This window comes from Garra rufa, chromosome 25 (assembly GCF_049309525.1).
Source record: "Garra rufa chromosome 25, GarRuf1.0, whole genome shotgun sequence".
In the NCBI taxonomy this organism is placed as follows: Eukaryota; Metazoa; Chordata; class Actinopteri; order Cypriniformes; family Cyprinidae; genus Garra; species Garra rufa.
In genome coordinates, this window is record NC_133385.1 from 39,168,862 (window position 1) to 39,182,902 (window position 14,041).

Consider the following 14,041-nt stretch of genomic DNA (forward strand, 5'->3'; position numbering starts at 1 on the left):
CGAATTGTGGGCGTACTCCACCATCGAGAGTTGTTGGCTCCAGGAGGAAGGGTTTCTAGTGACCATACATCGCAACGTTCTCTCCAAATCTTGGTTGGCTCTCTCAGTTTGACCATTGCTTTGAGGATGGAACCCCGAAGAGAGACTAACAGTGGCCCCCAGTAATTTACAAAACTCTTTCCAAAATTTGGATACAAATTGGGGTCCCCTGTCAGAGACCACGTCCGTCGGGAGGCCATGTATCCGAAAGACGTGGTCAATGACAGCTACCGCTGTCTCCTTGGCTGAAGGTAATTTGGGCAAGGGGATAAAATGGGCCGCCTTCGAGAACCGGTCCACCACGGTCAAAACTACCGTGTTGCCCTGGGAGGGTGGGAGGGCGGTAACAAAATCTAGAGCGATGTGGGACCAGGGTCTCGAAGGGACCGGCAGCGGTTGAAGGAGCCCATCTGGAGGTCTGTTAGAAGTCTTACCAGTGGCACAAACTGAACAAGCCAAAACAAAACTGCGAACGTTACGAGCCATAAGAGGCCACCAAAACCGTTGCTTGACCAAACGTATGGTACGATTAACTCCTGGATGACACGCTACGTTAGAGCAATGGCCCCATTGAATAACCTCAGACCGTAATTCCTCTGACACAAATAAACGGTTCGGTGGGCAAGCGTCCGGAGGCGTTACCCCTTCTAAGGCTGTTTTAACCTTCGTTTCGACCTCCCAAATGAGAGTTGAAACGATAAGCGTCTCAGGAAAAATACTCTCGGGAGTAGACGGGCGATCGGCGTGGTCAAAAATGCGTGACAAAGAGTCGGGTTTGATATTTTTGGAACCCGGGCGGAACGAGAGAGTAAAGTCAAAACGTCCGAAAAAAAGTGCCCACCGAGCCTGCCTAGAGTTCAATCTTTTAGCAGTTTTGATATATTCGAGGTTCTTGTGATCGGTCCATACAATAAAGGGTACCCCCGACCCTTCTAGCCAATGACGCCATTCCTCTAAGGCCAACTTGACTGCCAACAACTCCCGGTTACCAATATCGTAATTTGATTCCGCAGGTGACAGACGATGTGAATAAAACGCGCAAGGATGCATCTTGTCGTCTGTGGTCGAACGCTGTGAGAGAACCGCACCTACCCCCACCTCTGATGCGTCAACCTCCACCACGAACTGACGTGAAGGATCAGGGGTCACCAGGATGGGAGCCGAAACAAAACGGCTTTTCAGTTTGGAAAACGCAGCCTCGGCTGCGTCAGACCACCTGAACGTCGTTCTGGGGGAGGTTAAGGCTGTCAGAGGTGCGGCTAGTTGGCTGTAATTGCGGACGAACCGTCGGTAAAAATTGGCAAACCCCAGAAACCTCTGTAGGGCCTTACGGGAATCTGGAGTTGGCCAATCCACCACAGCCTGAACCTTCGCTGGATCCACACGAACTCCCTCAGCCGACAAGATGTACCCTAGAAAAGGAACAGACTGTGCATGAAAGTCGCATTTCTCCGCCTTGACAAAAAGCCCATTCTCTAACAGCCTTTGGAGCACTCGTCTGACGTGCTGCACATGTTCCTGGAGAGAAGAGGAAAAAATCAATATGTCGTCCAGGTAGACATAAATGAATTGATCGACCATGTCTCGCAGCACATCATTGACGAGTGCCTGAAAGACCCCTGGGGAGTTGGACAAGCCGAAGGGCATGACCAAGTACTCAAAGTGCCCCCTGGGGGTATTAAAGGCGGTCTTCCACTCATCTCCCCTCCTGATGCGAACCAAATGATAAGCGTTTCTTAAGTCCAATTTAGTGAAGACTGACGCTCCCTGCAACCTCTCGAAGGCTGAAGATATCAACGGCAAAGGATAGGTATTCTTTACCGTGATATTATTCAACCCCCGGTAATCAATACAAGGTCGCAGAGATCCGTCTTTCTTCCCCACAAAAAAGAACCCCGCCCCCGCTGGAGAAGAGGAGGGTCGAATGAACCCGGCTGCTAGAGAATCAGAAATGTATTTCTCCATAGCCTCTCTTTCAGGAGTAGAAAGTGAATATAATTTGCCCTTAGGCGGAGACGTACCTGGCAGTAAATCTATAGCACAGTCATAGGGACGATGAGGAGGGAGAGAATCAGCCCTAGACTTACTGAACACTTCCTTCAGGTCGAGGTACTCCGCGGGCACGTTACACAGATCTGTCGTCTTTTCCTGCAACACAACACCAGAAACAGACGAACAAGCAGACACAAGACAGGACTCATGACACTTAATGCTCCACTCAGACACAGACTTAAGCTGCCAATCAATCCTGGGGTTGTGTTTGATGAGCCAAGGGTGACCTAAAACAACGGGTGCATGAGGGGAGTCCAGTATGTAAAAGGAAATACTCTCACGGTGATTGCCTGACACCGTGAGAGTAACAGGTTCGGATATGGTGGTGATGGTGGGAAGAGTCTGACCGTTGAGGGCGTGGACGGCGATGGTACTACTGAGGGGAAGAAGTGGAACATGGTGAAGAACAGCAAACGAAAAATCCATAAAATTACCTTCCGCCCCCGAATCCAGTAGTGCAGTGCAACGGATGTCGTGAAGATGCCATGCAAGCCTAACCGGAAGGAGGGTGGAGGAGGGTCTAGACGAGGGCTTGGTAGCGGAGATCCCACCCGACAGTAGCCTCACATTTACTGCCGGGCCTGCCCTTTTACCGGACAGCTGGCAGCAAAGTGCCCAGCTGCCCCACAGTACATACACAATCCGCGGGATCTCCGCCTCTCCCTCTCCTCCCGAGTAAGCCGAGCCCGACCCACCTGCATAGGCTCGTGATCGTCGAAGGGACTGACCGCGTCACTGCCGCTGGCTCGAGGTGAGAGTCCCTCCCCAGGGGGGAACCGAGCGGGTAACCACCGCCGCTCGGCTCGGGAGAGTCGAGCGTCCACCCGCAGTGCCAGGTCGATGAGGGCGTTGAGGTCTGCGGGCAGATCCAGGGCGTAGATTTCCCGTTGGACGCGGTCAGCCAGCCCATGCAGGAACATGTCCCACTGCGCCTCCTCGTTCCATCGGCACTCTGCCGCCAGGGTGCGAAACTCGATGGAAAAATCAGAAACGGACCTCTCCCCCTGCTTGAGGTCCGTTAGTCTCCGCGCAGCCTCTCTTCCGGTGGCTGCGCGGTCAAACACCCTTTTCATCTCGGCGGCAAGTGCCGAGAACGAGGCACAACACGGATCCTGGTTTTCCCACACCGCCGTGCCCCAAAGGGCTGCCTTCCCCGTTAACAGGGTGAGCGCGAACGCCACCTTGCTCTCCTCACTAGGAAACGTGCGGGGCTGTAAAGAAAAATGCATCGTACATCTAGTGAGGAAAGCTCGGCAGAAGTTCGGCTCACCACTGTACAGCTCTGGTGGGGGAAGGCGGGGCTCCGGTAGATGGGCAGCCCCAGATGGTCCAGGAAGGGGAACCGGAGCGGCCGACATGGGCGGCGTGGGTGGTGCAGCGGGAAGTTGCATTTGTTGCATCCGCTGGGTCAGGTCGGACACCTGTGTCACAAGAGCTCGGACGGCCGTTCCCGTGTCCGTGGAGCTCTTCTCTTGGGCTTCCAGCCGAGAGATGCAAGACATCAAACATTCCTCCAGAGTGAGACGTGAAGATCCTGCTGCTTCCATTGATGGTCGATAGTTCTGTGACGGTGCAAACAGAGACGAGGAAGCAAATGCAGTGCAATGAACGTTTATTGAGACAAACAAAGAACAAACTGCAAAGTGGTGAGATCCCTCGGCTGGTGTGACACAGGGGCTTGATGGCTGCGGTGATGTGGCGTGATGATCCCGTGAAGGTGAGTAAATCCAGAACACTGACGAAATACACATCCAACGAGACGAAGACACGACCAACAATCCTGACACGAACCCAAATCCAGAATGAACTATCGACAGAGGAGATGAAAGCGAGGTGAGTATATATAGCCGGGGATGATGAGATGCACCTGTGGAGGACTGATTGGCAGCGTGCTGGGGAGCATGACGTCACACGCAAACACACACATACCACATGATAACGAGACAGAGAAAAACACAACAGATGTATGTACCGTGACAGAGACGCTGTCTTCTTAGCTGCTCCCTTTGTCGTTCTTTTACTCGACATTGCTGTGAAATGTTAAGTTGGTCAGTTTAGAAATTGAGAAATTGCTAACGGTAATAACTAATTAACAGCCATTATTTTAATAGTGGATTACAATATAACACCTATAGTCCTACAATAAACAGCTACATAGGTAAAATACAGTTTGAAGTTGTTATAATAATAAAAGACGTTCAAATTACTTACCTAGACAAAGACAAATTTTCCACTGGTTAATGTCGAAGACAGATCAGATCGTTAAACACACAAATTACTTAACTTTAGGCCACCTCGTCACATGGATCTGATACCCTATTGGCCCAAAATCCCGCGATCAAGCTACCGGAAGTATGCTTTTAAATTTGTTTTTGCGCCAAAAATCAAAAGCGGGTTAAACATGACACGTATAAGAGAGGAGGTCATCAAATTGCTGAGGACGGAATGTACATTAAAAAACAAACGCAAAATTGTACTGTGGATGCAAGCAAGAGGACTCTTACGACGTCACATGCTATGCAGATGCAATAATAGGATGCATCTGATTAAGGTGAATCGCCAGGATGGATATCAGTGGTAATATAAACCTCTTAACTATAATTTAATAACTATGATTTAATGTAACCAATACATTTGTAAGTTAAAATTATTAGTTAACACTTTTTAACACATTCAGAAAAGGTTATATTAATAATAATGATTGTTCCTGCTAGCATTGGTTTATTATTAACTGCATATGTGCTTAAGTTCTTGAATATGTACTTAACTCGCACAGTTCTGAAGCCAGTGGCACCTTCGAAATAAATCAATCATTTTCTATCACAATTAAGGATCTGCAGAACACATCGAGACCGTTCAGCATCTGTCCGCAAAGGCACAATGTTCTACAGATCACGCAGAAGCCTCAAGAACCACCTGGAGTTCATTTACAGGTAAGTTAATGTACCGCATGAATCATGATGTTGTTCTTATAAAAATATAGGCCAGGAAATGTAAATAGCATCACTTTATAATAAAGTTACATAGTTAAAAATATAACTCTGAACAATATTTTCCATAAATGAATGCTAAATTCTATATACAGTATACTATGTACTATTACAATGATACAATTAAAAGTTGCAATAACAATAATTAATACAATAGGAACATGAAGAAAACAATAGTGTTTTAAACATTAACATTTACAACATTAATAAATGTAATACTGCTACTAATGCTACTAATAATAATAATCTTTACTTCATTGTTAGTTCAGAACCATATTTCTATACATATTAGAGCTGGGAAAAGTAATACGTTTATTTCTGCTAATAAAATGTGGAACACCTTTTTTTTAATTGACAACAATCTTTTTTCCACTTTCTGTCAATAGCTTGATATGTTTATGCTTATTATGCAAACCTAGTTTTTTTATATACCTACATAAACATAAAACATGTCTTAGGTAAGTATTGCATTAAATGGGCAAATATACCTATACTTTGCCCATTTAATGTGCAAATATACAATTATGATAAATCAGACAACTGTGATTATTTTTAATATAATTTTTTTATATTATTTAAATGTTTTAATAAGCCATAAACAGCTCTAGCTGGAATATATTTATACTTTATATTGTAAATTCAAGTTTTAATATTAAATATGTGATTAATCAAAGAAAACTGTGATGTGAATTATTTATTACTTGATGAAATCTTAAATATGCACAGTATATGTACTGTATATATACACAAACAATTTTTTTACTTACCTTTTAATGACTGTGCTTTGTTCAAAAAGGTTTTCGGATGAGGCAGATTGACCTCATGGAGGATGGTGTTGCAGCAAGCAGTAAGACATTGTCAAAAATGGCTTCAGTCATGAGAAAAGTAAGATAAAAATCTTGCTGCAATGTCAACCAGTGCCTAAAATTTTCATGATTCACAATGACAGTCAAATGATTAATTGATTATTTGTTTATATTCAGCTGTAATAAAATAAGGGGTAAAAAAAAATTCTGATCTTAATTACAGGTCTGCTGCCGTGCTATCAACAAACTTCGCAGGCGTGGAAAAATGCGTGTGGGTGGTCGTCATTCCTTTGTAATGCTTGATGAAAGCAAGTTTTCACATAAAAGAAAGGTAGTATCTTCTGTGATAAACCGTTTTGACTTTTATTCCGTCTCAGGATATGACTTCTTGATATCAACAATTCAGTTTTCACTAGTGAAAATGTTCATTCTTGATATCAGCAAATAGATTTCCACTAGTGACAATTGCTATTTTTGATATCAACAATTCAATTTTCACTAGTAAAAATGTTCATTCTTGATATCAACAATTATATTTTTACTAGTTAAAATGCTAATTGTTGATATCTGTAATTGTATTTTCACTAGTGAAATGTCTCCATAGACTGCCATTCAAAATCAACTGTTGATATCAACAATTCAGTTCTCACTAGTGAAAATGTTCTTTCTTGATATCAGCAATTACATTTCCACTAGTGACAATTGCTATTTTTGATATCAACAATTCAATTTTCACTAGTAAAAATGTTCATTCTTGATATCAACAATTATATTTTTACTAGTTAAAATGTTAATTGTTGATATCAACAATTTAATTCTTGATATCAACACTTACATTGTTGATATAAAGAATGTAATTGTTGATATCAATAATTGTAGTTCTTGATATCAAGAATCTAATTGTTGATATCACAAATGTAATTGTTGATATCAGAAATTACATTCTTGATATCAAAAACTACAATTATTGATATCAACAATTACATTCTTTATATCAACATTATATATTTTTACTAGTAACCACATTGTTGCTGATATCAAAAATAAAGGTTTTACTAATAAGAACTGAATTCTTGATATCAACAATTGATTTTAATGGCAGTCTATGGAGACATTTCACTAGTGAAATACAATTACAGATATCAACAACTGAATTTTTGATATCAACAATTAGATTCTTGATATCAACAATTACCATTTTTACTAGTGAAAATTGAATTGTTGATATCAAAAATAGCAATTGTCACTAGTGGAAATGTAATTGCTGATATCAAGAAAGAACGTTTTCACTAGTGAGAACTGAATTGTTGATATCAAGAAGTCATATCCTGAGATGGAATAAAAGTCAAAACGGCTTGCCGCTTGCCATAATCTTTCTAGTTTAAACCTAATGGATTTCAAATTTCACAATTTACATTTGCAAATGTTTAAAAGAGAATTGTATATACTGTATCATTTAACAGTATAATCGTGGAAGAATTGGACCAGCCTGGCGGAGAAGCAAGAAGTGGGTCCTGGGTATCCTGGAAATTGACCAAACTTCAAGAAGACCAGTCCTTAAAATTGTAAGAGGGCGCTCAAGACAAGACCTGATGCCCACAGTAATTCGCCATGTTAGGAGAGGCACAAGCATTGTGAACGATGAATGGCGAGCCTACAGGAGATCTCTAGTAGAGGAGGGATATAACCATCACACTGTGTGTCACAAAAGACATTTTGTACATCCCACCACAAGAGCTCACACGCAACATCTAGAGCGAGCATGGCAGACATTTAAAACAGATGTTTGGCGACATCGTGGGAATCGTTCCACAAAGCTGCTAAAAGAACACCTTAGAGTCATTGAATGGGAGTACTGGCTGGCAAGAAATCACAGATATGACATTCTTGGACGTCTCATTCATGATATCAGGAAATTCAATGTGCATGAGTTTAAATAACTGTTTGCTCTGCCTTTTCTGACTATAAATTATCAAATAAAAAAATTGTTCCTGACACTGTAGTTTGCTGTACCATAAAGGCATTTAGTTATTAGTTATGTCTTTAATGGCTAATGTTTGCATTACAAGTCATGAATGGAAATAATTGTTAAAATGCAGTATTGCATATTGTGGTTTGATGTAATACTTAAAAAAATTAATGCAACTGTTTGTATTAATATATTTCAGATGTTTATTATTATTATTATTATTATTATTATTTTGTTACAGGCATTATTGTTGAATAGCTAATTGTGCAAATAAACCATTTAAAATGGATAATGAACAGATCTTCATGATTTTCTACCATTTGAATTAGGAAAACTGCATACTATGCTTTCACTTTACTTAAAGCCATCAATAATGCATTTATACAGGTAAGTAACTGTATTATGACTCAAATTAAGTGTTTATAAGTCAACACAACATGGCAATATAAGACAATTCAGTTATTTGACAGAACTCATTTTGCATTACTAATAAGTCATTGTGACTATAATATAATAACATTATAACAATGCAGGCTGCATCTTTATACACACACTCATGGAACCATATGACTGAGTAATTAATAATTATAATTCAGTATATAATGGATTATGAGCATACGCATTGAAAAAGCAAATGCATCACTTATAAGTAATAATTATAATATTATAAATGTAACTATAACTGTCTTTATAATGCGGTATAGTTGTTGTTGTGTCTTTATAAATATACTTATAGAATAGTAATAATTACCTATAAATAATTATAAAGAGGGTTATAAATCGTTATGAGCATGGGCTTCATAGAAAGTGTTACCAAAGTTTTAAGGTCAGATGTAATGGTGGTCACATTTGAATGGGTGTTTTTGTCACACTTTTGATTGTGGTTTAAGACTCAATTGTGCTTTTAGCTCAAAAGTAAACTTAATACTGCAGACCTTCACTAGTAAATTTTGAAGTAATATACATGTAGAGGTGTATTGACTTACTTTAAATTATTAGCACACCTCTGCTAGTGATTTTTAAGTAATTTTACATGTAATAACAATGGAAAAAAAGGGAACACTTCATTTAAAAGTTCACAAAGAGCCTACTAATTTGTCAAAAATAATACATAATGAAAGTAAATAGAAAATGAAGAATGATCAACCATTCTCGTAAGAACCCTAACCTCAAGCCATTCCACTGCAAAATGAATGTACATGGGCAGTACCAGCATGTCATCCTGTTCAAGGCTAACAGGGACATTAGTGTGGGGACTCAACTGAAATATGATTATGGAGTCAGGAGACCTTTGGCCTTTGAATGGCTGGACGAATAGGCCATTCCAAATAGTGTTTTTTTTTTTTTTTTTTTTTTTTTTTTTTACCATATATTTTTTACCACACAGAGCTTTTTTTATTACTCATTTATTACTTGTTTAAGTTTTTCCATCTTTATGTTTATTGTAAATAGCTTTGTACAGTTGTATTTTCTTCTAATTAAATTTGTTGTCATGAAAAAAAAAGTTGCAAAAGTTTTCAAGTTTAATCATTACATTATATGCTTTTATTGGGTAAGACCTAATCCAAACCACACAGTAATTGAAATATAAACTCACTGAGGTGCATTACAGCTAAAAAACATTCACTTTTTCAAACAAAACCTTTTTTTTAGCATGTACTTATCTAATACAAAATATACTAGATATTCTAAAAATATTCTAGGGGTGTGAATGTAATTTTGAAGTAACTGTATAGTGGTTTCAAGTTACATATCAATTGACATAGCTTCTGCAAACAGTGAAGCAGACGATTTTGCTCTACAGGATTTTGTACACTTTTTAATCAGAAAAAGATTTCTTCAAGTCTCTTCAAGATTTTGTCCCGTTTTAAAAAATGCCTGTGTTATCTTGCCCACTGTGTTTTAAAATGTATGCTCGGATGAGCCAGCATCTGGTGGTTTTCCACAAGGTATAGAACCAGGAGGAGAGGAAGCTCCTTGTGTCAATGGAGTCTGGGAGGGTTAACGTCAAGAGTTGCATTTGCCCAGTTGCTGGCTGTGGCAAGGCAACAACCCGGATAGACCGGCACTTGAAGTTGCATACTGAGCTGTCCAATGCTGAAAAAGAGTCTGCAATCTGGTTGTGCAAGAGGAAGAAAGTAATTGGACAGCTTGCAGAACTTAGGTCAACTAACCCGGAGGTGCCAATGGTGAGTACCCTGGATTTAGAACCAGACTTGGGGGAAGCTGATGTGTTATTTGAAGAGAAGAGGGAGGAAGAATGCAGCAACCCTGGCTGTAAAATTCGAATAGAAAAGTTGAAGATGGAAATCAGCAATCTTAATCAAAGCAATGACACGCTGACCAATGCCCTGCACAACGTGACCCAAAGGTACCGCCGTTTACAGAGGAGGTCAGAATCCAGGGGTGCGGGCCGTTTGAGCAAATCGACCAGGAGACTTATCTGTTCACTAGGGTCTGGATGTGCACCCTCTGCAGATACTTCCACTGTGCAGCCGTCTAGCGATTTGGAGCCCTCCACAAGTCAGCAGCCACCGAGCATTGGGGATCTTGATGAAAGTGATCGTACGTCGATACTGAGTGAGTACACTTACATTGTTAACTTGATGTTTTCTGAAATGTCATTGTCGGTGTGTAAAATTACTTAATTTACTAGAAGAGGTGTACTGATAATTTAAAGTGTCAATGCAACTACATGTATATTACTTAACTTTGCTAGTGAGGAAAGCCAATTGTCAGTCAAAACTCTGTACACACTCATTGTGCATGCATTACATAGTGACTTTAAATTACATACATGTATAGGTGAACTGACTTACTTTAAATTATCAGCAGACCTATGCTAGTAAATAGGGATGTAACGGTATCAAAACTTCACGGTACGGTAATACCTCGGTATGAATGGCACGGTACGGTATTTATTGAATCATTTACAGGAAAAACAAAACTAATGAAGAGACTCGAAAAAAGTGCCAGAAGTGTTTATTAAACAGTTTACATGAACACTGAACATATCAATGGCATACAAATTAGCCATCTATCTGTAAACTTTGAAACAGAAACTTAATTTTTTCAATTTTAGTAACAAAAAAATATTAAAGCATGTAAAAAAAACAGTCAAATCAGTTTAGCTGAATGAGTTGTCTGAATCTAGTTGTCTGCTTGAAATAAGATTTTTTTTTCTTACCCCATTGGCAGATTATTTAGCTTGTTTTAAACAAAAACTCACTTGATTTTGACTTGTTTTTACTAAAAACAAGACAATAATTTTTACTTGTCTAGAAAATCCTTCTTGATTTAAGAGTTTTTTGATATTTTGGCTGGAAACAAGACAAAATTCTAAGTAAGAAAAGCATTTTTTGCAGTGCAGTAGGCTCTCATGCCTTTCTTTCGCATTAAATCTTTATTAAAAACAATCCTTTAAAGAACTTTTCTACCGGGACAAGTGCATCTTTTATTTTCCCTAGTTTATTTAAAACTGCACCTTTCCTTATTTTAAACCTAGCCAAAAAGCCACGTGTTGACTGTGAAATTTATATGCATTTATGGTACATTTCCGTGTCAATCCATGTTCATTTTAACAGCGAACAATGCACTGTAACATTAATTCAGCGCATACAGCGCAGCCAAAAATAGACTCGGTGCCGAAACGATTGCTGCAAAGGCACCGCTTCTAGGACGTACTGCCGGACAGCAACCGCGTGCAGTGTGAACGCTCTAATCCGTTAACATGGGTGCTGAAAAGAATACGTAACGCATACGCAGTTCAGACGGAGCAGGTTCGACCATTTCCATCTCTTTTCCTTGCTGCTACAGAGTCTGTAGCGACAACAGACCGCAAAGGATGATGGCCATGCCTGGGCTGATGGAAAATGTAGTTCCCGCTACCTCCCGTTCGCTACATTCGCCTGAGCAAACTTTTCTCAGAAGACCTATTGTTTTATCGAGTCATGCGACCACGGTAGTATCGAAAAAAATTGTTATTGCGGTATGACGGTATTTACAATACCGTTACATCCCTACTAGTAAATGTTTAAGTAATTCTACATGTAATAACAGTGTATTACTTGAAATTGTACCTGCAGACCTTCACTAGTACATTTGAAGTAATACACATGTAAATGGACTGCATTTACTGTAAATGGATGACTGTAAATGGACTGCAATATACATGTAGAGGTGTATTGACTTACTTTAAATTATCAGCACACCTCTGCTAGTGATTTTCATAGTAATTTATTATTAATAAATAAATATTATTTATTATTAAATAGTAATTTTACATGTAATAACAGACTTCAAAATATACTGAGACGTGAATTTATACTAAGTCACTATGTAATGCATGCGCAATGACTGTGTATATTGTGTTGTCTGACAATTGGCTCTCCTCATTATTCTTTATGCACAGAAAACATCATGGAGGAGTACAAAATGAACCAGCTGGGCCCTGACCCATCTTCAAAACACACAGACAACACAAATGCAAAAATGTTTAGGATAAAAAAAGTTTCTCACCTATATGGCTCAGGGACAAACTAGACTGAGCACCCTGCAGTTTTTAAACCAAACAAGCAAGATTCATGAGTAAGTAATTTTCTGTGCCTCTTGTAATAATGTTTAAAAAAATAATTTAGTTTGTTTATTTTTTTATAATTTGTTTGTTTGTGTGCAGGTGGGTCAGGTCCTTGCGTCATGAAGGAAACAACCATTGATTACTATGTTCAGAATTTTACCCATTTTATTACCTTCATCTCACAAACTCCTCCACGTTCCTGTCGGCTTTCCAAAACTGTCCTGATTGGGCTTCAGAGGGAGATGCAGACGGTCAAGAAGTCTGTGAAGAGGAGAGTGGCAATGCACAGGACATCGGTGAAGACCGAAAAACAAAATAGGGTTTTGAGCAAAGGCACTATCCAGAAGTGCCTGAATCAGGCCAAGCAGGCCATACCCAATATTCTGAGTAATTGTTTTCCTCCAATTTAACTCATTTTACTGACATATTTTAAAATGCTGAAGATATGTGCGACATGAATTGACATCTTAACTGAGATTGTGCTCTGTGTTGTTTGTAGCCCTCCTGGAAAGTGATGTGGCCATAAAATTCCCACTGAAGGGCTGTGTTGGCCACATCACTTTCCAGGCGTACTTGTCGGCGTACCTGGCAGCCCTCTACGGGCACAGAGGCGTTGTATTGCAAAACATGACAATCAAGGAGGTCGAAGAGGCCCAGGAATCCCCATCAGACAATGCTTTCTGTATCAACGTGAGTGTATTACTTCCTTTTTATGCATCAGGTGACCTTAATTTGTTTGATCTCTGTTCTGATTTGCCCTGTTTTTTTGTTTTTGTGTCAACAGATACAGTTTCACAAAACAAACCAGATGTTCGGACCTGCACAAATTGCTTTAACGACTGAGGAGTTTGGATGGATGCAACGATTCCTAAAAATCAGGAGAAGGCTTCCGGGTGGCAGCACTGCAAAATTTTTCTTTTTCACCTCCACATCAAATGTATGTAAAAAGCTGGTTACATACTTTCGCAGCTCTTGGAAGGCGATGGGCCTACCTGGCAGCCCAAACTTTACCGACTTACGAACATCAATCGCCAGTCATGTAAGTGTTTTCTCTCATGGGGGGGGGGGGCACATTTCAGAGACATCCAGTTAGGTGTTGTATCCTCAAACTGTTTTTGTTTTCTCCTTCTTTCTCTCTATTTCTAGGCCAAATTCACTCATTCTGAGTCAGACAGAATGAAGATATCGAAATTTATGTGTCATGATGTTCAGATGGCGGACAGGTATTATGTAACTAACCTGTCCGCCAAGCAGGCACTTGAACACAGAAGACTTTTTGAGGCTGCTTTGGAGGGCGAGGACAACAGTGCTGCTGGGGTAAAGCGAGTACGCCGTGGCGTAACAGACAAACCTAGGAAGAGGGTTAAGAAGGCATCAGAAGAAGCCTCAGAAGAAGCTTCGGGTGACACGTCAGCCACTCCTGAGAGTCCCGAGACCAGCCAGGTAAATATATATCCTGTAAACATACTGAGTCTATAATACTGTATTTATTGGCACAATGATGATCATTCCTTCATCATGTATTGTCTTTGGAGGGGTGACACACCAGGAGAGAGTAGAGAAGGCTCAGCGGAGAAAGACCAGTCCCCTCTTCAAAGACCAGTCCCCT